This window comes from Podarcis filfolensis (assembly GCF_964270895.1).
Source record: "Podarcis filfolensis genome assembly, chromosome: 7".
NCBI lineage: Eukaryota > Metazoa > Chordata > Lepidosauria > Squamata > Lacertidae > Podarcis > Podarcis filfolensis.
In genome coordinates, this window is record NC_139603.1 from 11,173,976 (window position 1) to 11,199,220 (window position 25,245).

Here is a 25,245-nt window from a genome sequence, read left to right on the forward strand (position 1 = left end):
TCACTGAACGTCACTTTCGATCCTTCATTTGCATACAAACTATCCAATCACTGAACGTCACTTTCGATCCTTCATTTGCATAACTACAGTATCCCCCTGCTGGCCCAGGGTGAGAACTTCAGTACATAACAGGAGAGACATGCTTTGTTGCAGCTGGGGCAGATGAAGGCGTTTAGTTGTGCCCATGCAGGTGTGCCATTTCATCCAGCGTTCATTCCATCTCTGGTCACTGCTGTGGATACACAACCTGACTGATGGTTTCCATGTGCTGTACAGTGGTACCTCGGGTTAAGTACTTAATTTGTTCCGGAGGTCCATTCTTAACCTAAAACTGTTCTTAATGTGAAGCACCACTTTAGCTAATGGGGCCTCCTGCTGCCGCTGCCCCGCCGCCACACGATTTCTGTTCTCATCCTGAAGCAAAGTTCTTAAAAGTTCTTAATAAGTACTATTTCTGGGTTAGCGGAGTCTGTAACCTGAAGAGAATGTAACCTGAGGTACCACTGTAGTTGTCTAGAAAGGGATTCCCCTAAAGTGGAGTTAATGTAGGCAACCTTCGTGTCTTGTTTGCAGACACCTTTGTAATGCACAGTTGGTCTGCCTGGTGCCTGAAGCCAGCTCCCTGTAAAGCACATCTTTAGGGATCCTGCACCTTCTGTTCTGTGGGCATGACCAATCCAGCATAGAGGTCCTCTGTCCTGCCATGTAATGCCCAAAATCTTCCTGATGCAGCGCATGTGGAAGGCGTTGAGGCGTCGCTCCTGGCAAGTGTAAGTTGCTCACAACTCATTACTATTGATTAAAGGTAAAGGGACCCCTGACCATTAGGTCCAGTCGTGACCGACTCTGGGGTTGCAGCGCTCATCTCGTTTTATTGGCCAAAGGAGCCGGTGTACAGCTTCCGGGTCATGTGGGCAGCATGACAAAGCCACTTCTGGCGAACCAGAGCAGTGCATGGAAACACCGTTGACCTTCCCACTGGAGCGGTACCTATTTATCTACTTGCACTTTGACGTGCTTTTGAACTGCTAGATTGGCAGGAGCAGGGACCAAGCAATGGGAGCTCACCCTGTCGCAGGGATTCGATCCGCCAACCTTCTGATCGGCAAGCCCTAGGGTCTGTGGTTTAACCCACAGCGCCACCTGCGTCCCATTACTATTGATACAGTTGTCCTAAAAACAGAAATCAACAGTATGGTAGAGTTGGAAGGGGCCTCAAGAGCCATCTAGTCCCTGCAATGCAGGAATCTCAGCTAAAGCATCCATGGCAGATGCCCACCCAACCTCTGCTAAAAAACCTCCAAGGAAGGATGGTCCACAACCTCCCAGGGGAGAGTGTTCCACTGTTGAACAGCTCTTACTGCCAGAAAGTTTTTCCGTATGTTTAGTCGGAATCTCCTTTCTTGTAACTTGAATCCATTGTTTCCTTCAGGAGCAGGAGAAAACAAGCTTACTCCATTTTTGATGTGACAGCCGTTTAGATATTTGAAGGTGGCTGTCATATTTCCTCACAGTCTGCTCTTCTCTAGGCTAAACATACACAGCAGCTTTCAGTCGGTGCTTAAAAGAGTACAATGGTACCTCAGGTTAAGTACTTAATTCGTTCTGGAGGTCCGTACTTAACCTGAAACTGTTCTTAACCTGAAGCTAATGGGGCCTCCTGCTGCTGCCGCATCGCCGGAGCACGATGTCTGTTCTTATCCTGAAGCAAAGTTCTTAACCTGAAGCACAGTTTCTGGGTTAGCGGAGTCTGTAACCTGAAGCGTATGTAACCTGAAGCGTATGTAACCTGAGGTACCACTGTATTGGGAAGGTGCCTGCTCAATAGGCAGGGCAGTAAAATGTTTAGGAAATGAACAGCATGCTCTTTAAAAAGCAGGGCTGGGAAGGCTGTGGCAGACAAACCTTTTGGCCAACGTGGCTTAGCAGCTACTGTTGGCTATCTAGAGCCTCCATGTACAGGGGCACTGTACCAGCATACTTCTGGTTCACACAGAATTAACAGCAATAATAAAGAACACAATTGAATTCACTCCAGAACTTTTTTTATTTTAACAATGTCCCAAGGTACAAATAAAGGGTTAGCATCTAAAGAACTTACCACCTTGCTGTTGATTGCAGCAGGGCTGTCTATCATCCAACTTAGGAAAGTTTTGATAACTATACAATTGTGGCACAAAATGTATGGAACATTGCAATTTAAGGGGGAGGGAATACATTTAGTTTAAAATTCATTCAAGGAAAGGCAGAACCTTTGGATTTTTGTGCAGTGTGGTGGGATTTTAAACAATATGCTAATAACAGTAATTTGTGACTTGATTCCAGAAGTAAATAAGAATGTTTGGCTATCGTGAGAATATAAGATGATGTCGTCCTGTTTGTGGATAGGCTATATTCCACTGTCTTTATACTTTAACTTTGCTTTTAGCATTTGTACTCCTGCGGATTACGGCATAACACCAGTTTATTAATACCATAGCAGACCTACACGAAAAATAATAACATTTTTAGAAAAGTAGTGAAAATGTAAAATGACATATTATTCTTGATACTGTAAAACACACACCCCTTTCATACCCATTGTTTATACAAGTTAGGTTGGTTGAATTTGTATTTTGCTATACTGAAAACTAACTGTTGGAAAGGACCTTTATAAATAAGTGTTTTAAAAACAAAATAAGTACATTTTGCAGTTACCTTTGCACCCCCAATTTTTATCTTGCAAAGCCTTTGCTTTGATTTCTAAACGCAAATAGACATTGGCATTATTTCTTCATTTGTAGTATTTCCAGCACCTAATTTGAAGGAGGATTTCATGCCTTTCATAACTGCAGAGCCAAGAGTTATTTAGCAAGGTCTCCTAGCACTGAACCATTGCAAAAGGTGCTAAAAAGGCTGGTGGTGAGGTTTTGCTAGGTGTTTTTTGTTTTTGCAGATAGTAAACTCCTGTCACCAAGGAGCCATAGTTGCTAACTGCCTTGAGTTTGCTACCAGAAACTCGGTCTGTTTTTTTCGATAGCAGTAATTGGGCTAAAGATACAACCAACAAATATGTCACAGTAACCTGGACTCTGACAACGATTGCACAAGTTTAGAAAAGCAAATGGTATGACAGCACCTAAGCACATGCTGCTGTAAAGTTAGTCAGTTAAAGGAGTTACCGTATTTTTTGCCCCATAGGACGCACCGCCCTATAGGACGCACCTAGCTTCCCCCAACCCCAGCCCCCAGAACAGCCTGCTATCCGCAAGCCTAGGGAGCCGTGCCGGTCTCCCCAGGCTTGCGGAGAGCTGCGCGACGCCCGAGTGCGCTGAAGAGGCTTCGGAATGCAGGCAGCTCTGCGCAACCTTTGGGAGCCTGGCACGGCTTCCCGCCGGGCTCCCGAGGGTTGCGCAGAGCTGTGCGGAGCCTGGGAGCGCAGGCAGCTCTGCGCAACCCTCCGGAGCCCGGCGCGGCTTGGCGCCGGGCTCCCGAGGGTTGCGCAGAGCTTCCTGAAGCCTGGAGAGCAAGAGGGGTCGGTGCGCACCGACCCCTCTCGCTCTCCAGGCTTCAGTGAAAGCCTGTATTTGCCCTATAGGACGCACACACATTTCCCCTTCATTTTTGGAGGGGAAAAAGTGTGTCCTATAGGGCGAAAAATACGGTACATGACTTGTAGTCTTGATTGAATGCGCAAATGAAAACTAGGGAGGAGTATCAGGTGGAAAAGGTTTCCACTTTTTAAAATGGTTATTGAAATGCTTAATATTATTCCATAATATTGAAATGCTGACTACAGAAAGCCCTAAACCAGTGGTTCTCCAAAGGGTTGGCAGGAGAGGATGGCAAATATGGCAGGAAGATTCAAGGACAAACAAATAAACATTTAAGCATTTCGCTGTAGTATAGTATAGTATCAAAATATTTTATCTTATTCGCAGAATATGGATAGTTATGGAAACAGGGATTTTCGGCTCTTGCAAATAGGAAAGCTCAAAAGAGAAAGGCTTCTTTGTGTTGGTGAGAGTTTGTCTATCACAAATGAGACCTAATATAAAAGAGATTATGTGGCAAAAGCAAGCTCCCACCTCTCACTGAATTTATATACATACTTAAGGTACATGTGTAAGAGGCTCGTTTATAATTATATTTTGGGAATGATTATTATGAAGCGGCATGTCCCATGATCATATTATAAAGTAGTTGTGTTCTATGTTACACGTCCAGCAATGCCAGTTTTTCTTTTTGTTGTCCAATGTATTCCTTATCGATTTAAAAATTTGGTGTGGCCCTGAGGTAAAATGTTTGAGAACCACTGCCCTAAACAAACGTTCTCTTGCTAAGGTTGCTTTTGTTATCTGCTGTAGTGCTGTGTTTGTCTGTTAGTGGCTGTCTTGTTGGTGAATGAAATAATTTTTGGGAAGCCCCCCCCTAAAAAAAGCTCAACATCTTTGAGACCAGCCCCCCTAAAGAAAGCTCAACAATTTTGACCGGCCCCCCTAAAAATAAATCAACAACTCTGAACTCCCCCCGCAAAAAAAGGGGTAGATCACTGCCAGTTTCCCTCCCCCAGGAGTAGATGGCAATCTCTTGGGATGTCCCTGTGATAAAGCGTGTTCACCTTCATGGAGAGCACATGTTGTGGTGGGGTCTAACAGGACACCCCCTCTTGGTTACTGGGCAGGACCGTTTGGATGGCCATGACTGATTGGGCCAATCTGGGTTGTTGGGGAGATTTTGATGTTTCCATTTAGAGGCTTGGCCCAAAGGTTGTATATTCATGGCACACAGCTTTTTTCAATCTTTTTTGCTGCATGCATCGGATCACCTGCCCACCCTCCTTAATTTAGGGCTGTTGCGTTTGATATTGCTATGCCTGTCATGGGGTCGCTTGCTTTGGGGACAGGGGCCTGGTAGGAATTTTGTCCATTTGGCAGATTGGCTGGTGCCATTTGGTTTTTGCCTACTGTGCCTGCCCCTCCAATGCTGCTGCTGCAAGGGAATTCCGTTAAAGGAATCCAGGGGTTTTGCCATGCTTTTGTCCGTATCCCAAGCAAGGGGCTAGGGCCGTGCAAGCCCCTGGGAGCATGCAGGGAGGGGTGATGGTATGGTGCCCAGCCCCATTCTCTCCCCAATATTGTTTTCCCTTACTGGCTTTTACTGGAATCCGGAAGTCAGTTCTGTCCCGGGACGGGGACAGATAGTCGTAACCAATGCCTAAGCAACCACTCACATGTATTTTAATAAAGTTGTGGCCAAAATTATGCCAAAAACCTTAAACCAAAATTTTATCTGAATTGTGATTTATTTAGGGGGTGGCTTGGGGACCTCGATAAGGGACGCGGGTGGCGCTGTGGGTTAAATCACAGAGCCTAGGGCTTGCTGATCAGAAGGTTGGCGGTTCGAATCCCCGCGACAGGGTGAGCTCCCGTTGCTCGGTCCCTGCTCCTGCCAACCTAGCAGTTCGAAAGTACATCAAAGTGCAAGTAGATAAATAGGTACCACTCTGGAAGGTAAACGGTGTTTCCGTGCGCTGCTCTGGTTCGCCAGAAGCAGTTTAGTCATGCTGGCCACAAGACCCAGAAGCTGTACGCCGGCTCCCTCGGCCAATAAAGCGAGATGAGCGCCGCAACCCCAGAGTCGGCCACGACTGGACCTAATGGTCAGGGGTCCCTTTACCCTTTACTGGGGACCTCAACACACAAAGAAACGTTTCACAAGTCAGCCAGGCAAGCAAGAATTTAGGTCTGGCCAAGAGAGGAAGCTTGGGATGAGTGTAATTCCAGAGGCCAAATGCAGCTGTCCACGCCTAAGATTTTGCACCTCTGTTACTGACAGATACTTCACTAAGTAGTTTTGGTTGCTTACAGAGTATGGTATTTCTGATCTCTTTTCTTTCTGTGATCTTTGGATGAAGAGCGTCACACGAATGCAGTTAAACAAACAAACAAACTGTACGCTGTAGGTCACTGGCCATACAGCTTGTCTACCTAGGGCTCAGGCTGGAGCTATATCATAAATATCTGTGTAGCTCTGGGGAGGAAAGCATCTTGGGAAGGGCTGAATTAGAGCAGCCAGATTATTGGGCTGAAAAGTGTTAAACAATCCTTTCTCTGAAGGGCCCTGGGTGAGGGGTTCACTCTTCTGCGTGTTAAATAAGGGTAAAGATACAATTATAGGGGTTGCTATATGCCCGGAATGCCATATCCACATTCATCAGCATCGTCCAAATGTCTGGGGAAATCTGGATGTATGGCAGGCAATTTTGCTGATGTTAAAATAGCTCGAAAACGGCATTTTTTGAACTTTGGGCAAAACAAAAGAAAGCTCAACAACTTTTCCGTCTTGATTTTCACTGTTTGAAATATTGTATTTACTTTCTCTGTCCCCTCTTCTTCTTAATTTTCTTCCTTTACTTATTCTTGCTTTTTCCTTTCTAGATTATTTTGGCTTTTATTGTATGTTGAAAACGTTTAATAAAGATTGATTATTAAAAAAAACACCCTCAGTTCTCTGCTCATCCCCACCCAACTAATTTTCAACATGAGAAAATGAGGGGAAGATCAGGAATTGCAGAATTAGAAAAATAGAAAAAATATGGCTGATTTATAACTGTGTGAGTGTGATACAGCACATTGCCTCAAAAACTGCATCTGAAGGCCCAACAAAAGGAACTGGTGCTATATTGAGCTTTCCATATTCCCAGTCCCTGTCGGAGGCTTTGATTCCCTGTTTATCTATCTTAGATGTAGTCTGCTGGGTACTTGCTGTTGCATGAGCTTTACCTTCAGGTCTTTGGTAGATGATTTAAGATTTCTGTTAACTTTGTTCCATACTTTATCAATCACAAGGTTCAGGGCTTTTGCTCCGTGCATTTTTCTCCCAAAGAATATGAACTGGTAGTAGGCTATAAATAATGCATTGTGAAGGCCTTGCATTCTGTCTCCGCTAAGTCTGTGTGTAATATAACCTCATCTTTTTCATGTAGGGAGCTTGGTGAAGTATATAGATGGCTAGGCAGCAGCAGGCAGTATTAAAATGGGCTGCGTTTATTTTAAGAGAGAAATTATTTATTTAGGGAGATAGAAATGTATTTTTCGACTCGTTTTTAAGTACCAGATAATCTCTAATTATGACTGCTGTATTCTTAATCACCAGAAGTCTAGTTTCTTCAGAATTGATAACCACTTCTTTTCCTGGGCACTCCCTACTTAGACAATAAAGACAATTAATGCTTTTGGATTGGCAATTCATCATAGTTAAACACCTTGTGGGAGGCACATTCTTCTTCCAAATTAATGCACTCCCACCCATTACTTTATAATTGGAATGCTTTCCAATTTTACTGGGGATGAAAGGAAAAAAATGAAAATATGTGAGGAGTAAATCATGGGTTAAAGGTAAAAAGACCAGGAAAGTTGATACCAACCAACAGAAATAAGCTATCAAATGATTATGGGATATTATTTAATACTCAGGTAGAAGAATATAAAACCTTTATCAAGAAATGATAGAGAGACAATAAAGAAAAGTGCTTTTAGATGGATGTACAGTGGTGCTTGTGGACCTGCAAAATGAATAAAATTGGTGAAAAGGAGATTGAATGTACTAAATTTGTACAAAACCAAAAAGAGTCCCTGTGACAAGAACGTGTCTTCCAAGGAGATGGAATATTTGTAAATATTTGTAAATAACGAAGAGATTTCACAGACATGCACACATGTTGGAAGCATGGGAAGGCAATTAAATATTGGCGGATGGTAGTGAATATTAAATTTTTCAGTTTCATATTATATTAGACTTTGAAATGTTTATTACATTTTGTCAAATATCATGTTTCTTATTTTTATATCTTGCAGTGGTTAAAAGTGTGTTTTCTAAAACGGAAGAAAAGCAGTTGAAGACCGATAAAGCTAATAAGAAACATTTGTGAATTTGATGGCATTTCTGAGGAACTCACAATAAAGTGGCCCTGAGTAGAAGGAATCTAGTGATTTGATATGGAAAACAAAGTAAGAAAGGGGCAGAGGGCAAACTTGACATTGTGAATCACGTAAAGGTTGAGATGGAATAATGGCTTTTTAAAAATCATTTTTATTTGATTTTACAGATAGAAATTTATAACAATACCAAATACATATCCATGTATAGAGAATTCTCTGAATCTCAAGACTTCCCCTCCATGGGTCCTATTGTCAACATTTTCAACTGCATATTATTCCATACTCTATATTTTATATCCATCCACGTTATCCATAATCTTTGATACATTGCAAGTGACATTGAAATCCTGCTAATGTTTTCATCTGCTTACAGCGGTCAAAATAATGGCATTTTGTACCCAATAGTCGGAAAGTTATATGGAAGAAATATAATTCCACGTGTTTAAGTATTATTCTGAGTAGACCCACTGAAATCAATGGAGTTGTCAATGCAAACTTCCAACTCCCATTCATTTCAGTGGGTCTGCCCTGAGCATGATTTAGTCAGGTAGAATTTTATATATACTATACAGCAGGTGTATATTGTGTTGTTGTTTAGTTCTTTAGTCGTGTCCGACTCTTCGTGACCCCATGGACCAGAGCACGCCAGGCACTCCTGTCTTCCACTGCCTCCCGCAGTTTGGTCAAACTCATGCTGGTAGCTTCGAGAACACTATCCAATCATCTCGTCCTTTGTTGTCCCCTTCTCCTTGTGCCCTCCATCTTTCCCAACATCAGGGTCTTTTCTAGGGAGTCTTCTCTTCTCATGAGGTGGCCAAAGTACTGGAGCCTCAGCTTCAGGATCTGTCCTTGCAGTGAGCACTCAGGGCTGATTTCCTTCAGAATGGATCGGTTTGATCTTCTTGCAGTCCATGGGACTCTCAAGAGTCTCCTCCAGCACCAGAATTCAATTCTTCGGCGATCATTTTATACAAAAGCCACTAAAATCTTTATTGTGGTTGCTAGCAACGTGGTCCTATGCATGTTTATTCAGAACTGAATCTAATTGTATTTGTTGGGTCCTGCCATACTACAAATAATCAGAATCCTACCATTTATCAATTTCTGCGGTTTAGGGGGAGCACCCCCTCAAATCTATAACCAGTGCTTTTTCTGGGAGTACTCAAGAGTACCGGCACCTTTTTTCCCCCTAGAAAAAAAGCACTGTCTATAACAATATATTTTTCTGGCTTGCGGCAAAGCTAGGGCTAATCTAAAAGTGGATTAGTGCATTAGTCTGCAATGCCATCTCCAATTCCCTGTGGTAAGGGGAACTTCCTTTTGAGTAGACATGTATAAGAATGTGGCACTGCCTGTATTGTTTTTGGCTGAACGTAACAGGATTTTATGTTTCTGCGGCTATGTACTGTAAACCTTGAGGAAGGGGTGGCCCATACGCTTTCAAATAGCCAACTACTTTTCAAGTCAATCATCTCCTCCGTGTCCCACTTCTCCCAGCGGAGGCTGTTAGGATTCCTTATGTGGGTGGCTAAGGTGTAAGGAAAGTTGTTTTTCTTGGACATATTGCAGCTTCCTGTAGCGAGACATGAAATATTCTGACAGCACTGGGCTGGGCCAAGAGTCTAAAATGGGATAACATATGCTAGCTGACTAAAGAGACCTATAAAAAAATAATAAAAGCTTTTGTTTTGTTGCTGGTTTCGACAAGGAAAGCTGCCAAGCGTAGCATGTTGTAGAACCCCTGGGGTGCTTTCCCATGTTAGCAGCTTCTATCGTATGCATATGGTGATAAGCACCAGTCTGCCCTTTTCAAGGTTTTTTCTCCTACGTACTGAGGCCATCTGAGATTAATACCGATAGATACATTCAATATTGGTGTACTGGAATCCACGAGGGTTTGGCCTGCTTTCCTACACATGTAGGGTTTACATGGCACAAAGATTAAAGTGATCTCCTGCTGCAAAGATTCCCACCCCCTCAATAATAATAAAAAAGGAAAAGCTGCTGGCAATCTTATTATACCTGTTGTTGATAATCCATATACAGTGGTACCTCAGGTTACATATGCTTGAGGTTACATACGCTTCAGGTTACACACTCCACTAACCCAGAAATAGTGCTTCAGGTTAGGAACTTTGCTTCAGGATAAGAACAGAAATCGGGCTCCAGCGGCGCGGCAGCAGCAGGAGGCCCCATTAGCTAAAGTGGTACTTCAGGTTAAGAACAGTTTCATGTTAAGAACAGACCTCCAGAATGAATTAAGTTCTTAACCCGAGGTACCACTGTATGCAGACAGATATGATAGCTATCTTTCCATATCATGAGACCCAACATAAGATCTTTGTTTGGACAAGCATACATGTATTGCTAGGGAGCAAGTGGCGCTGTGGTCTAAACCAGTGTTCCCCAACCCCCAGGCCGCGGACGGGGCCAGTCTGTGGATCAATCGGCACTGGGCCGCCCGAGGAACTTCAAATCATTTCACTGTGGCGGGCGGCCGAGGCGCAGAGCATTGCGCCCTCTCAAGCCCGCCCATTGTGTGACAATAGCGAATGAAAATTCGCTATTGTTACACTGATGCTCCTCCTGGCCAATCAGAGAGCGGGTCCTCCCGCTTCCTGATTGGCCGAAAGGCAAACCTCACGCCATTGGCCGAGGAGGAGGCGCCACGGGAGGACTGAGGACTCGAGGTCGCAGATGCGGGGACTGAAGAGAAGCTGCCGTGAGGTAAGTGCACGGAGGGGGGGACTCAGCACTATCAAACGGAAAGAGGAGCAGCAATGGTTTTATTCGAAGGCCCTCTCATTCACCCAGGCCTATTGCACTTATTTAGGTCAACAACTCCTGGGTCGAATGTGTTTGTGCGGGTTCAGGCATAAGTGCATGGGGTGGGGTGGGGGTTCTCTGCTATTGAGGAGACTCAGCACTATGGCGCGATGATCTCTGTATTGAAAGGGGGAATGCTGGGGCATCTCTGTATTGAAAGGGGCATGCTGGCATCTCTGTATTGAAAGGGGAACGCTGGCATCTCTGCATTGAAAGGGGGCACAGTCATCTTTTGTGATTTATATATATACAGTGGTGCCTCGCAAGACGAAAAGAATCCGTTCCGCGAGTCTCTTCGTCTTGCGGTTTTTTCGTCTTGCGAAGCAAGCCCATTAGCGGCTTAGCGGATTAGCGCTATTAGCGGCTTAGCGGGCTTAGCGGATCAGCTGATAAGCGGCTTAGCGGATCAGCTGATAAGCGGCTTAGCGGATCAGCTGTTAAGCGCCTTAGCGGATCAGCTGTTAAGCGGCTTAGCGGCTTAGCGGATCAGCTGATAAGCGGCTTAGCAGCTTGGGAAAAAGGGGGGGGGGAGGGAAAAAAACCGCAGGAACTCGCAAGACATTTTCGTCTTGCGAAGCAAGCCCATAGGAAATTCGTTTTGTGAAGCACCTCCAAAACGGAAAACCCTTTCGTCTAGCGGGTTTTCCGTCTTGCGAGGCATTCGTCTTGCGGGGCACCACTGTATTTCACTACGTTCGAGACAACAACTCTGCCGATGTTCTGGATTAAAGTCATGGCGGAATACCCTGAGATTGCCACCACAGCACTTAAATCCCTATTGCCATTTCCAACAACCTATCTGTGTGAAGCGGGGTTTTCTGCAGTGACAGCAACCAAAACAAAACAACGGAATAAACTGGACATAAGCAACACACTTCGGGTGTCATTGTCTCCTATTACCCCCAGATGGAACCGTCTCATTGCAAAGAAACAAACTCAGGGTTCTCATTGATTTGGCATTCTAGTGAGTTAAATAAAATAAATCACTTTATATTCATTTTTTGGTGTAGCTGTATTTTATTTTGAAGGCATGTTTAAATACAATTAAATTAAAATTATTAAATCAAAACAAGCGGGCCACGGAAAAATTATCAAACATTTACTGGTCCGCAGCGATAAAAAGGTTGGGGAGCACTGGTCTAAACCACTGAGCCTCTTGGGCTTGCCAATCGGAAGGTCGGCGGTTCAAATCCCTGGGACAGGGCGAGCTCCAATTGCTCTGTCCCAATTCCTGCCAACCTAGCAGTTCAAAAGCACACCAGTGCAAGTAGAGAAATAGGTACTGCTGCGACGGGAAGGTAAACAGCGTTTCCGTGTGCTCTGGTTTCCGTCACACTGTCCCGTTGCACCAGAAGCGGTTTAGTCATGCTGGCCACATGACCTGGAAAGCTGTGTGTGGACAAACACCGGCTCCCTCGACCTGAAAAGCGTGATGAGCGCCGCAACCCCATAGTCGCCTTTAACTGGACTTAACTCTCCAGGGGCCATTTACCTTTTACATGTATTGCTATTTATTTTATATTGCTGGAGCATAATTATTGCCTCCTCCTTTTAAATATATTACCTGCACTTGATCCCCAAGATAAAGTATATCATGTTTAGCTGAATATAGTTTTATATAACTCTCTATTCGCCATGAAATGTTAAGATTTGTATTATATGCCCTGGGGTCTCCAATCCAGTTCAGCCAATGGCAGATCCACACCTTATCATTTCTGTATGCTATTCTACTTACTGTATATGTGTGACTGGTAACTGGATTTATAAACTGACTCCATTTTGTTTCAGGTGTTGGGAAATCATAGAATTGTAGAGTTGGAAAGGATCCTGAGGGTCATCTAGTCCAACCCCCCTGCAATGTAGGAATCCTGTCCACAGCCATCCCTGGGTGGGCTCAAACCCCCAACCTTCTTGTTAACAGCCAGACACACTGACCCATTGTGCCACAGAAGGGCAAGCTCTCTGTGTAGTCCTATATCTGTGATAACATTCAGGTTATCTTTCCATATCGCAGTCATGAATATGCATGAATCTAAAATTGCTCTAATAAGTGAAATTTCTTAGAATAAAACCCTATAAAAATCTGCTTGATTTACTTTTGAAACGGGCTGAAGTGCAGGAACTCCTCTTGACCTGTGAATCAGGCTGAGTGTTGAAAAGCATAATATTCTGGAAAAAAATGATGTGAGAAACCATGGATACAGAACACCTTAGTGGTACTTGTAGGAGATCATTATGTGGCTGACTGCAAGCTAATTGCATTTGTTCAGTGACTGAGAAAATGGGATACAGATGGGAAGTGAGCGGTAGGAAACACCCTACTGTTGGAGAGCAAAATAAAGCAACTGCTACAGGGTATAGCACGTTGTTGTCAAGGAAAAAAAGGTTGAAATTGCCTACCCCACGCATGCGCTTTTTTCTGCTTAAATAGCTCTTTTAATTAATTTTTAGCAATGTGTGGTTGTCACAAAACAAGCGTAGTAATGGCTGAGGGCAGCTAATAACGTACACTTCTTCAGTGGGAGTATAGCTGAAGTGATTGACAGCATTTCCTGCGAAGCAGTGCGATAAATATCAGTCAGTGAAAGCTGCTTTGAATTCACAAATACAAATAATCATATGAAGATGATGGCAACTCCTTTTTAAATTTTTTATTTCCAGAAAAATACATGGAGCGCATAAACTGTCACAGAGCGAGCCAATCAGTGGTACAGCCTTTGCTTTGCTGATAGCCAATCTTGATGGGTCATGGCACTGCTTTTGTTTCTTAATGGCTTTTTTCCAGGCGACTCTCTGGTTAGGAGAAACCAGTTTAGCCTGCATTTGTACACTGCTAAATTCAATATCTGGCACCTTCTCTAAATCAAGGAAATATGAGTGCCTTGCCCCCACAAACTCTGGCACCCGAAACCTGTAACAATACTTGGCTGCAGTCTTCACACCAGTTACTGCCATTTAGTCCTAGACATCCTTTACACATCCTGCCAACCTAGCAGTTCGAAAGCATGTCAAAGTGCAAGTAGATAAATAGGTACTGCTCCGGCGGGAAGGTAAACGGTGTTTCCATGCGCTGCTCTTGTTCGCCAGAAGCGGCTTAGTCATGCTGGCCACATGACCTGGAAGCTGCACGCCGGCTCCCTCGGCCAATAAAGCAAGATGAGTGCCGCAACCCCAGAGTTGGTCACGACTGGACCTAATGGTCAGGGGTCCCTTTACCTTTATCCTCTAGAAAGCTAGAGGATTGGTGAAGGGAAAAAGAAAAGGTAAAGGACCCCTGGGCTATAAAGTCCAGTCAAAGGCGACTATGGGGTTGCAGTGCTCATCTCGCTTTCAGGCTGAGGGAGGCGGTGTTTCTCTACAGAGCTTTCCGGGTCATTTGGCCAGCATGACTAAACCCCTTCTGGCGGTACGGGACACCGTGATGGGAACCATAGCGCACAGAAACGCCGTTTACCTTCCTGCTGCAGTGGTAATTATTTATCTACTTGTACTGGCATGCTTTCAAACTTTACCTTTAGTGAATCAAACAGTGTGAAGACTGCTATCTTATGGATGCCATCTTATTGGCAACGTTTATAATGCCACCCAATATCCCATTAAGCTTGATATTTGCTTCAAAAGCAGTGTATTTTATGAACAAATAGCCGGATGGGGCTGGCGGGGAGGGGGGGCGCAAGCATCTGTGATGGCATGCACGCACAGTGCGCTGACATCATGTGGCCCTGGGTGTCCCGCGTGATTGGGGAAATTTCACAGAGAAAAGGTTTAACCTACTTCTTCCATTGTGTAACTATTATACGGACGGCCACGATCCAATTCAGGGGAGCCCACGGCTGCTTTTTAAAAGAAACATACAGAGATCCCGGATGCAGCCATTGAATTCTAACGTCTTGGCTAGGCTGGCCCCTAATTATTTCTTCTTTGCCAAGCTGACAGCCATTTCCCAGATAGAGATGCATTGTGTAGCTTTGTAAAGGTGTGGGGGGAATCATACCTACTCATGTATTGTAGCAAATAAAACCATAGGGGTTTCTGTTAGGAAAGGAGCTGAAAACCATTGTTGCAAACTTCTTGATGTTTCTGAAGGCTGCAGCTATCTCATTCAGAAGACAGTTATTCTAACCTCCTCCTTGGTACTTTGCTGCAATTTCTGTGACTGCCAACCTCACTCTTACTGCTATGACATACCTTAAAGTGCTCTGGCCTGATGCAATTTCACAGTCTAGCGAAGTCCCTGATGTCAGGGTCTCTACCCCACTTTTCCCATCTGCTCTGTTGTTTAGTGTACTGTAGATGGTATGCTTCTTATACCTCCGTTAATTCTCCAATGACATTCTCCAAATCACTGCCTTCCCATAATTTCTCTTCCCTCAATCTGGACTTTCTCATATTAAGGATACTCCAAAAAAGTGAAGGGTAAGTGAAAATCTGGATTGAAGGGGGAAAGTGACCAGATCACGGGGGTGGGCGGAGTTAGGCCAAATGTCTGCTGAAACAGTGTCGTTATACAGCACCAAAATGCCATTAGTGAATTAGCTGGGCAGATCTCTTGGCACAGACGTCTTCACCCTGGGCACTGCCATGGGGAATGCAAAATGCACTCTGGCCGCAGAATGCTGAGAAGGCCCCACCCTCCCCAACCTGAGCAGATGGACAGGTTCATGTTGGAGGAGATGGTCCTTCAGGTATCATCAGAACAAGCTACTTAGGGCTTTAAAGGTGATCACCTTTGAACTGACCTTGGAAGTCACGAAAGCGGATCCAGCAACGGAGTCAACATGCTCCATCAAACTGCTCTGGCCACAGCAACCCTGACTGCAGCATTTTACAGCCATTATAGTTTCCAAACACTTTTCATTTTTTTTAAAAAAATATTTTTATTAAATTTTCAACAAATTTTAACATCATCGCTGCTGGTAAAAAAAATAAAAAAAATAAATTCTCAATTACCCCCCCCCCCAAACTTCCCTTTCTGGTTTATAACATATTCACTTTTCCTGCTTGTTATTTTATATCCCTTATGTAGTAAAGTTAAAATTGTACATTGTTATATTCTTAATATTTTAACCTCATATTTATGTTTTCTGTTTATGTTCATAAAGGGGACCAGCTTGCACTCACCTTTTATTTAACCACTCCCCTGTTTTGCTTAATTACATGTTTTCTTGAAAGAAAAGGGAATGAGCCAAGGGGGAACTCAGGACCTTGTATGTCTGGTCCCTGGCCTTAAAGAAGATTTCCCCCACAGCTTGTGTTAATATTAAGTAGCATCTAAGTGACCCGGGCTGGTGATAGTGGCACATATTCACACAGCACATATTCACTCAGGAATCTAAAGCCAGTCCATCAATAGATGCACCACATAATATGTCTGCTGAACATGTACCTTGCAAAATGTCATGGCTGGGAAATTATGTCTTTAGGAAGAACTTCTAAATATGACCCTTCAGGTCTTCCACAAACTGGCAAGACTGTAAGAGACATGGCACACAAATGTGTCAAGAAACGTGTGATAGAGTGAACTGCAACCTTATCTCCAGTGCTCCCCCCCCACTTATTTTTGAAGGTGTTTGCCTCCGCAATCTATGTGTTAATGTTGCTATTTTAATTTTCCCATTCACAATGATTTTGGGATATCGTTGCCAATATCTTGTCACAGGTCACTTCCCATCTAGTCAACACCATTAAAGATGGCAGGATCTGCCAGCCTAAAAGAAGTTCGTGGGCTTCGTTCCAAGCCTGTTTAGTCCTCTGCGGAGGCTGCCAGACAAGAAGCCAGTGAATATATTAGTATATTCTTTGATGAGAAATTGGCAGTGAAAAATCCTGCAGCCTCTTCCTCTCTCAATCCCCTATCTGTGCGTTTTGTCTATTATGCCATTAAAATGGCATCTGGTCGCCATTCGTTTTAACAACAGGTGCGATCTTTTAACTGTTTGAGGCAAAGTTTCCAAAACTGCTTCAGTGGCAAGAAACGGCCCAGATTTTGTTGCAAGCAATTAGATGCCCTCTTTGACATTTTCAAATCTGGGCTATAATGTTTTCACACTACTTGGAAAGTGGGGGTAGGGGGCGGAGAAGAGGTTCATTGTTCTTGGTTGTGCTTATTTCCCACCTGGAGTCCTAATCCTCTGTTTGGAAAATTCGCATTTACTTGGTTGCTGAGGCAATGAATAGTGTCACAAACAAAGGATTAAGATGTCAAAAGAGGACTAAGCAGCAGGTGCAAAACTGAAATAAAGATTCCCTTTTCATCAGAATGCTTCTATAATTGAAAATGGATAGAACGTTTTAATGTACAGATGCAAGGTTGTTGCTTAAGATAAATGCTTTCCTCAAGGTTGGCTCGCAGGTTTGCACAACAGGCTATGCCCATGATAACTGCAAACATATGAGAGTATATGAGACTTTATAGATGTTGCCCAGCCATTGCAAGAGTTCCTGTGTTAAGGTGTCAAGTGATGGGGGCATTACTTTAGGTGCTCACCACAAACCTTTTACTAGTGCCATGTGTAACTATTATACAGAATGTATACACCTGGAAGGCCGTATTCACAAATACCAAGGGCTACAATAATTAACCCTGAAAGGTATCAGACAGATAGCCTTTGCCTTTGCAGTCAACCTGCTACAAATCCACCTAGCAGTTACCTTGTTCAACCCACATTTTACAGCTTCTCTGCAAGAATATCATGTGGGGCTTTTGTCAGAAGCCTTACTGAAATCAAGATACACTATGTCGACAGCATTCCTCTGATCCACCAAGCTTGTGACTCTATCAAAAAAGAAAAAAGAAATGAGATTCGTTTGGTTTGACTTGTTTTTGAGAAACCCAGTTCGCCTGTCTTCCCAAGTGATGTGTAAAATTTTTCGGAGACACCGTTGATGGAATCTTTTGAGGACTTGGAGATGGCATTTATAAGTGGTCCATGTTTCACAAGCATATAGTAAGGTTGGTAGTACAATAGCTTTGTAAACAAGCATTTTGGTTTCCCTGCGAATGTCCCGGTCCTCAAATACTCTGCACTTCAATCGGGAGAAAGCCGCACTCGCTCAGGCGATGCTGGATTTTGGCATCAACATTGGCAACCATCAGAGGCTTTCTGTCATGATCCACTGGAATCGTTTGGAGCACAATGGAATGAAGATTGCAAGAAAATGTTTCATGAGATCATTCGGTGCTTAACATAGGCTCCAGCGTTAGCCTGTGCAGTTGCAAGTAAGCCATTCATTCTCTACTTGGCACACAGATACCACCACTAGTGGACTGGGGGCAATGTTGTACCAAGAGATTGATGGGAAAAGGAGGTCTCACCATTAGCAAAGCCAGACACTACATACATAAATAACAATTTCCAGCACTGAAATGGGCCTTTATTGAGAAATTCCCAGACAATTTGGAGAGACAACCAATTTAGAGAAACAATAAGCTCCTTACCTACGTCCTTACATGGGCAAAGCTGGCCACAGTATTCATTATCCACACTTCAGTATTCATCGCCAGACTGGAAAGACTAGCATAGATGCAAAGGCATTATCTTGCCAACAGCATAATAAATAGTCCAGCATCCCTGCTGAAGGAGTAAACACACTATGTGGTGAGGATGGAGTGAAGCCAGGACCATCAATGGGATTTGCTGCTGAGAAACCAAGGGTTCCATATGTTTTTATAATATTCTGTTTTTCTTGTTGTTAGACGACAATATGTCATGGAGAAGGTTGATCTAGCACTCTTTTCTCTTGACATCTCACTTGCTTTGTACAGTGACCATTTATGCACAGCTAGCCTGACACAGTTCAATGGGATTCTGTGTTTATATTTTAAACAATCTTTTATTTCTCTGTTTTCAAGTCTCGTTCCAAATTCATAAATGCATTTCCCTATACATCAGACAAAAGCGAAACAAATATTCAGTAAGAACATAAATTTATTTATTTTTTTAAAAAATCACAGTGCTCCTGACATGATTCACAAACAATATTTCTTGAAAACCAAGTTAGAGTGCAGTCCTTACATCAGCATATGTCCAACTGAACCCAATGGGATTACTTCTGAGTAGGCATCTATAGGCTTGCCCATCAGACTAGTAAAATACAGTAATTATTGGAAGGACTGGTGAAAAAGAAGAAGAGAGAATTTCTAGAGTATAGGTAAAGGTAAATAACCCCTGGACGGTTAAGTGCAGTCAAAAACGACTATGGGGTGTGGTGCTCATCGCTTTCAGGCCAAGGGAGCCGGCATTTGTCCACAGACAGCTTTCCGGGTCATGGGACTAAACCGCTTCTGGCACAATGGGACACCATGACGGAAACCAGAGCACAAGGAAACGCTGTTTACCTTCCCGCCGCAACAGTACCTATTTATCTACTATTGCACTGGCGTGATTTCAAACTGCTAGGTTGGCAGGAGCTGGGACAGAGCAACGGGAGCTCACCCCATCGCAGGGATTTGAACCGCCGACCTTCTGATTGGCATGCCCAAGAGGCTCAGTGGCTTAGACCATAGCGCCCCTAATCCACCAATCCATCAGCGTACTGTACATTTTTATTTAGAGCCACAACGAATATCCTAGTCCTCATTCAATAGATACAATTAAAAATTTTAAGACCAACATCACCCCAGTACTTTTGCTTTGTTCCAGAAAAACTGGCTCTTATTAGTTACCCCACCACCCTGTGAAACATATCAGATTTGGAGTTAAACAGGTATCATTTGGCAGCTTTAATTTATCCTATAGCCTTGCTACATCAATCTACCAGCTATCACAATTATTAAATAAATGTATTAACTTACAACATTTTAAAGGAGGAGGTGGTGGATCTTTAGAGAGATCTGCATGCACAATGCAGACAACCATCATCTCTCAGGTGGACTGCTTTAATGAGTACCTCTATCACAGACAGCGGAAGGCACATATTTGTATTCTCCAGAGAACCAGAAACTAGCTTCAGACACACAGCAGGACCTTTGATATTCCTTCCACCACTGCCAGGCAAAGCTCCTTTATACTGCATAGCAAGGCACTTCTGAAGCTTGAGAAGCATCTAAAATAGTTAGGGAAAATAGACAACATCAATTCCCAGAAGGCACATGCAAGCTCATGGGTATACTGAAAAGAGCTTCCCGGGTTGCAGCCATGATTGGAGGCCTTAGCTGTTAGAGCAGTTAAGGCTCTGGGTTAATTTTGCAAGAGCGCAGAGAATACTGACTCCGAGAGCCATGCAAATAACTCCCAGACAGATAATTATGATTCCACAATATATGATTAGCTTGTCCTGGTGCGCTGCCAAGATGGTTTTGATAACTTGCCCAAGAGCATACTGCGCATAGGAAGAAATCCACGGGAAATATAAGCAGATGAACGCCTTTATCTCAGTCTTCTGTTGTTGCTAGATGACAATGTCTGGGGCAAAACAAAGTGTTTGCGCTGAAATGATCTCAATTCAGATTTGGCAACATCAGATTTGCATTTGCTTGGCACTTGAAAAAGCCGGTGTTAAATATATATGTAATACATGCATTTAAGCTTGTTCTGCTTGTCTGGGGACAGAACAAGGCACAATATTGCTTTGCCAAATCGAGGCATTGGTAGGCCAGACTAATTTGGAGCCTCTGGTTATTAGAATAGTGATGCCACAAAGAGTCCTATTCCACGGAAGAAGAGCTAATCTAACAAAGTGACATGAATCTGAAAAGAGGCCAAGAAACATACTTATTGAAGCACTCCAGAAAATACGCTACAACCTGAAGTGTTTCAAGTTTGATGGAACAGAGCAGTGCTAGTGTGGAGACCTTACAATTTTAAAAGCTCAAGAGGACAACCACCTATGTGATGGGTGGATAATCTAAAACTAACAGCAGGGCGTATCTCTCCAGAAAATGCTGGAGAGGCATATATCCAAAGATGGGTGTGAGACACTGTAGAACAGGCTTCCGCAGCTTCGGTCCTCCAGATGTTTTTGGCCTACAACTCCCATTATCCCTAGCTAGCAGGACCAGTGGTCAGGGATGATGGGAATTGTAGTCTCAAAACATCTGGAGGGCCGAGGTTGAGGAAGCCTGCTGAAGAAGAAAGCTCCCCCACATAATTACTTTTTGGTTGACAATATGGGGTCCCAAGAGTAATTTAGTACTGAGGGTGTACTATCGGTCCCCTCTTACCAAAGTGCTCCGGATGATCTTCAGTTGGAAAATGAAATCAGGGATTCATCCAAAGGCATTGTAACAATAGGATTAGTTTGATTAGCTGCACATACACTGAATACATGCTCTGGTCACAAGAAGCAGGCAACATTTATAGATACCCCAAATTGACTGTGTCCTAGAACCAACCAATCGGGAGGTGACCATGGACTTAACTCTAAGCAGCACCCAGGACCTAGTAATCATTGTTTAACTGCTTGGAAACAATGAACACAGTAATAATAAAAATTAAGTTATATCTAAAAGGTAAAGGTACCCCTGCCCGTACGGGCCAGTCTTGACAGACTCTACGGTTGTGCGCTCATCTCACTCTATAGGCCGGGAGCCAGCGCTGTCCGCAGACACTTCCGGGTCACGTGGCCAGCGTGACAAGCTGCATCTGGCGAGCCAGCGCAGCACACGGAACGCCGTTTACCTTCCTGCTGGTAAGCGGTCCCTATTTATCTACTTGCACCCAGAGGTGCTTTCGAACTGCTAGGTTGGCAGGCGCTGGGACCAAGCGACGGGAGCGCACCCCGCCGCGGGGATTCGAACCGCCGACCGTGCAATCATCAAGTCCTAGGCGCTGAGGTTTTACCCACAGCGCCACCCGCGTCCCAAGTTATATCTAGATGGCCTATTAACAAGCAAGTCCCATGCACATTGACTTTATTGCAGTTGTCATGTATTAATGAACTGGGCTTTCTAGAAAAGTAATACATCAGCTTGCTAAGTTCAAAGGAGGAATTTTTGTGTGTGCTTTTGAGCTTCAAGTTGTTTGTATGTGTGTCATTTGTTGTTGTTGTTACAAAAGTACACACAGCACCTCTCTTTTCCATTCATAGAATCCTTTCTACAGAACTGGCCCTATTGAATATTTCCCAAGACAATAATGCACACTCACACTGCAAAGGACTCACAAGCCACCTACTCTCAGCAGCCAGGAACATCATAACTAGACGCTGGAGGGACCTGTCTATAGCATTAGTGTCTCACATCAAATATAACTGATCAGTTTACATGTTGTTAATATAGATATTTATTCCATCTGTAGGTGGTAGGGAGATCTGAATCAACAGAAGCGACTTGCAGGAGGGAAAACTTGTTTGAAAGGGAGCAGGCACTAGTATCTCTTACTCTGAATGGTGTGAGGAAAATCCTGCTGGCTGTAGAAGTAAAACCCATTAGTTGATATCACACAGCACAGCAGAACTTATTGTTCTTTTCGTCTACGCCTCCAGTGCTTAGGCAGAGTCTGCTCATCTCCAATCACGCTTCTTTGCCCCTTTGTGCTTTCGTATGACTGGAGGCCAAAGACCCACAATGGCCTCTCTTTCTTTTCAGCATTCTTTTTATGGATGCATCACAACAGACCTGTTGCTCTAAAAAGCAAGTTCTATATCAAATGCAAATGCCGCTAACCTAGCCTCCGTGCTTTCTTCTTCCTCGTCCCATGAGCCCCAAACATAGAGCAAAGCTACCGTATACAAAATTGATGGTTTGAGTACTTCGATGAGGTTGAGCCAATATGGCCTTTGCTTCCTTGCATCAAAGAGGCATGCATTCCCCACCTCCCTGCCTCTCTCTGTTCTTTATTTCTGTAAGAAACATCTGCCTTCTGTAGGTGAGGAATCATAACAGTGGTACAGATGTAAGCATTAGTACACAGAGGGGAGAAATGTCCGCTACAAAGCAAAGGAGAGTGGTTAGTTATTTACAAGCACCATATGGACATGAAGGCCCCCATCTTCTTTGCTTCTTCCTGGTACTTTTTACTGCTATGCCGCATTGAGTGTGCCACTCAAGCTCATGGTAAAGATCTCCTCTCTAAGCGCAAGCCAGTGAAGAGAGCCAGTGTAGTGTAGTGGTTAAGAGCAGTGGACTCGTAATCTGGTGAACCGGGTTCAATTCCCTGCTCCTCCACATGCAGCTGCTGGGTGACCTTGGGCTAGTCACACTTTTCTGAAGTCTCTCAGCCCCACTCACCTCACAGAGTGTTTGTTGTGGGGGAGGAAGGGAAAAGAGAATGTTAGCCTCTTTGAGACTCCTCTGGGTAGTGATAAAGCGGGATATCAAATCCAGACTACTACTCTACACGCTGTAGCCATTAACTTACCTTGGCTCATCTGCTACCATCTGACTGCAGTATAAAAATTTCACAGTCTAAAGTATGCCAAATTACTATAAAGACCTAAAAAGACATCAGTTTTACTTCTTCAAAACGGAGTTTTGATTCATGCATTGTTTCAAAAAGTGCTTTTAAATACAAACTGAACAAAATTTCTACCCCATCCCTACCTTGATGTTCTTCAAAAGGGTGTCAAGATTTCTAGTCATTAGTCAAAAAAGAGAATTGTTTAACAAACAACTAACAACCCAGAACAAGTGTCAGATCACAAAAACATGAAAATGTTTAATATGCAATAAAATATCATTTCTCTCAGGCCATTTGGAGCAAAAAATTATCTTTTTGGGAGGTTGTGCTGAAATGGAAGGTTTAAAAAGAATATAAATGATAAAAGCAATATAAATATGATTAATTGAAGTCAAATCCCATGTAATGTTAAAATCTAATCTGGGTAAATGACTCTCTCTGTCTCTCTATATCTGTGTCTGTGTGTGTGTGCACGAACATCTGTAGAAGAAACAACATGTTATCATTTGCAAAATGTCATACCGTAATAATTGCCACCAGCAGTTACAACTATCCATTGTAGACATCTTGTATAAGAATAAATAGTATTATGCCATGGGGACCAAATGCCCTGATTTCATAAAACGAGATCTGCTCCAATACACTAAAATTTCCCTTTAATAGAACACTGCTACTTGGATCGATAAAACTTTCTTTGACACTCCAGAGGTTCAGACAAATCTAGGATAAAGTGATTTAAACTGGGTTTGAAGCCTGATGTTCTTTCTTCTTAGGTTACGGGAGAAACTTACTCATGCCTCAGAGATCATTCCTATAATAACTCTCACTGCCTAGGTACTCTCTTGATGAATTCCTAGTTTCAGATCCAACCAATCCGAATAAAGAAGTCAGTTCCAGGTCATTCTCATATATACATCCTCTGGGAACTAGTGACTGAAATTTGAGAATCCTTACGTCTCTTTAAGGCATATTGAGAGATTGCTTACCTGTTATACATCCAGTAGATTGCTGCAGTCTGTGAGAAGGTTTCTTCTGTGAGACCCAAAAATTCCACAAGCCACAGTAACTCAGAGCAGAGCTTTTAGTGTGGCTGCCCCTGTTCTGTAGAATAGCATTCCTGTGGAGACGACAGGCATCCATTATCTGTACTTCCTAGAAACAGCTGAGGACATTTTTGTTCCAACAGTCTAGCTGAATAGTTAGGTCTTTGCCCTGAGCATATGTTATGGTTTTAGTTTTGTTTTAAAGGCATCTGCTAGGTTTTGTGTATTTTTAAAGCTGCTTTTATTGGTATTTTGCCTTTAGACAATTGTATAGAAAGCAATTAATAAATTAATGGCGCTGACGACGATAATGAAGAGCTTAGGATGTGGTGAATGGTTCTATCCACAACCTGAATGATAAAATCTTAGGCAACAAGGATTCTCCAAACGGTTCTTAAGTAAAGGCATGCCGTCTTCTACTTTTAATTACTGATTTTACTCTGGCTGCAGATCACTTTCTTTAAGCTTTTCGCCCATTGGTCTTGCCCATTGCTGAAACAAAGCTTATTCCTGCTGCACCTGACAGCATTACAGGTAATGAAAATCCTCAAGATCATAAGCCTTACTATCTGCAGGGTTGCTGGAGAAATGCCTTCATAGGCACGACGTACCTGATAATGCAGTGGTACCTCGGGTTACAGACGCTTCAGGTTACAGACTCCGCTAACCCAGAAATAGTACCTTGGGTTAAGAACTTTGCTTCAGGATGAGAACAGAAATTGTGCTTCGGCGGCAGCAGAAGGCCCCATTAGCTAAAGCGGTGCTTCAGGTTAAGAACAGTTTCAGGTTAAGAACAGACCTCCGGAACGAATTAAGTTCTGTACTTCAGAAGCCAAAGAAAAATGCTATTATCTGTTTTAACAACTGGCTGATGCGATGAGTGGTAATACTTGTCTCCTCAAAAACAGCTCTCAGGGCAAAACCAGACGTCTCATCCCATTTAATGTGTCCTGTTTCCTTCCCCTTTTCTACTTCACAGCCATGGTGGGTGGGGGCACAGATCACAGTGGCATTAAAAGAGCTCTGCTGTATCAAGGCCGATCTAGTTGTGCATCTTGTTGTCACAGCAGCCAAGGAGATGCCTGTGGAACTGAGCACCACAACACACTCCCCACT

At 43.4% G+C, this 25,245-nt stretch overlaps 1 long non-coding RNA gene across 1 annotated transcript; it reads left to right on the forward strand.

Annotated features, from left to right (window-relative positions):
* Window positions 1-509: 509 nt before the first annotated feature.
* Window positions 510-13,235, forward strand: LOC310767634. The gene is made up of 3 exons (XR_014550990.1): window positions 510-770; window positions 7,839-7,991; window positions 12,537-13,235. It is a non-coding gene; the product is annotated as an uncharacterized lncRNA (long non-coding RNA).
* The last annotated feature ends 12,010 nt before the right edge of the window (window positions 13,236-25,245 follow it).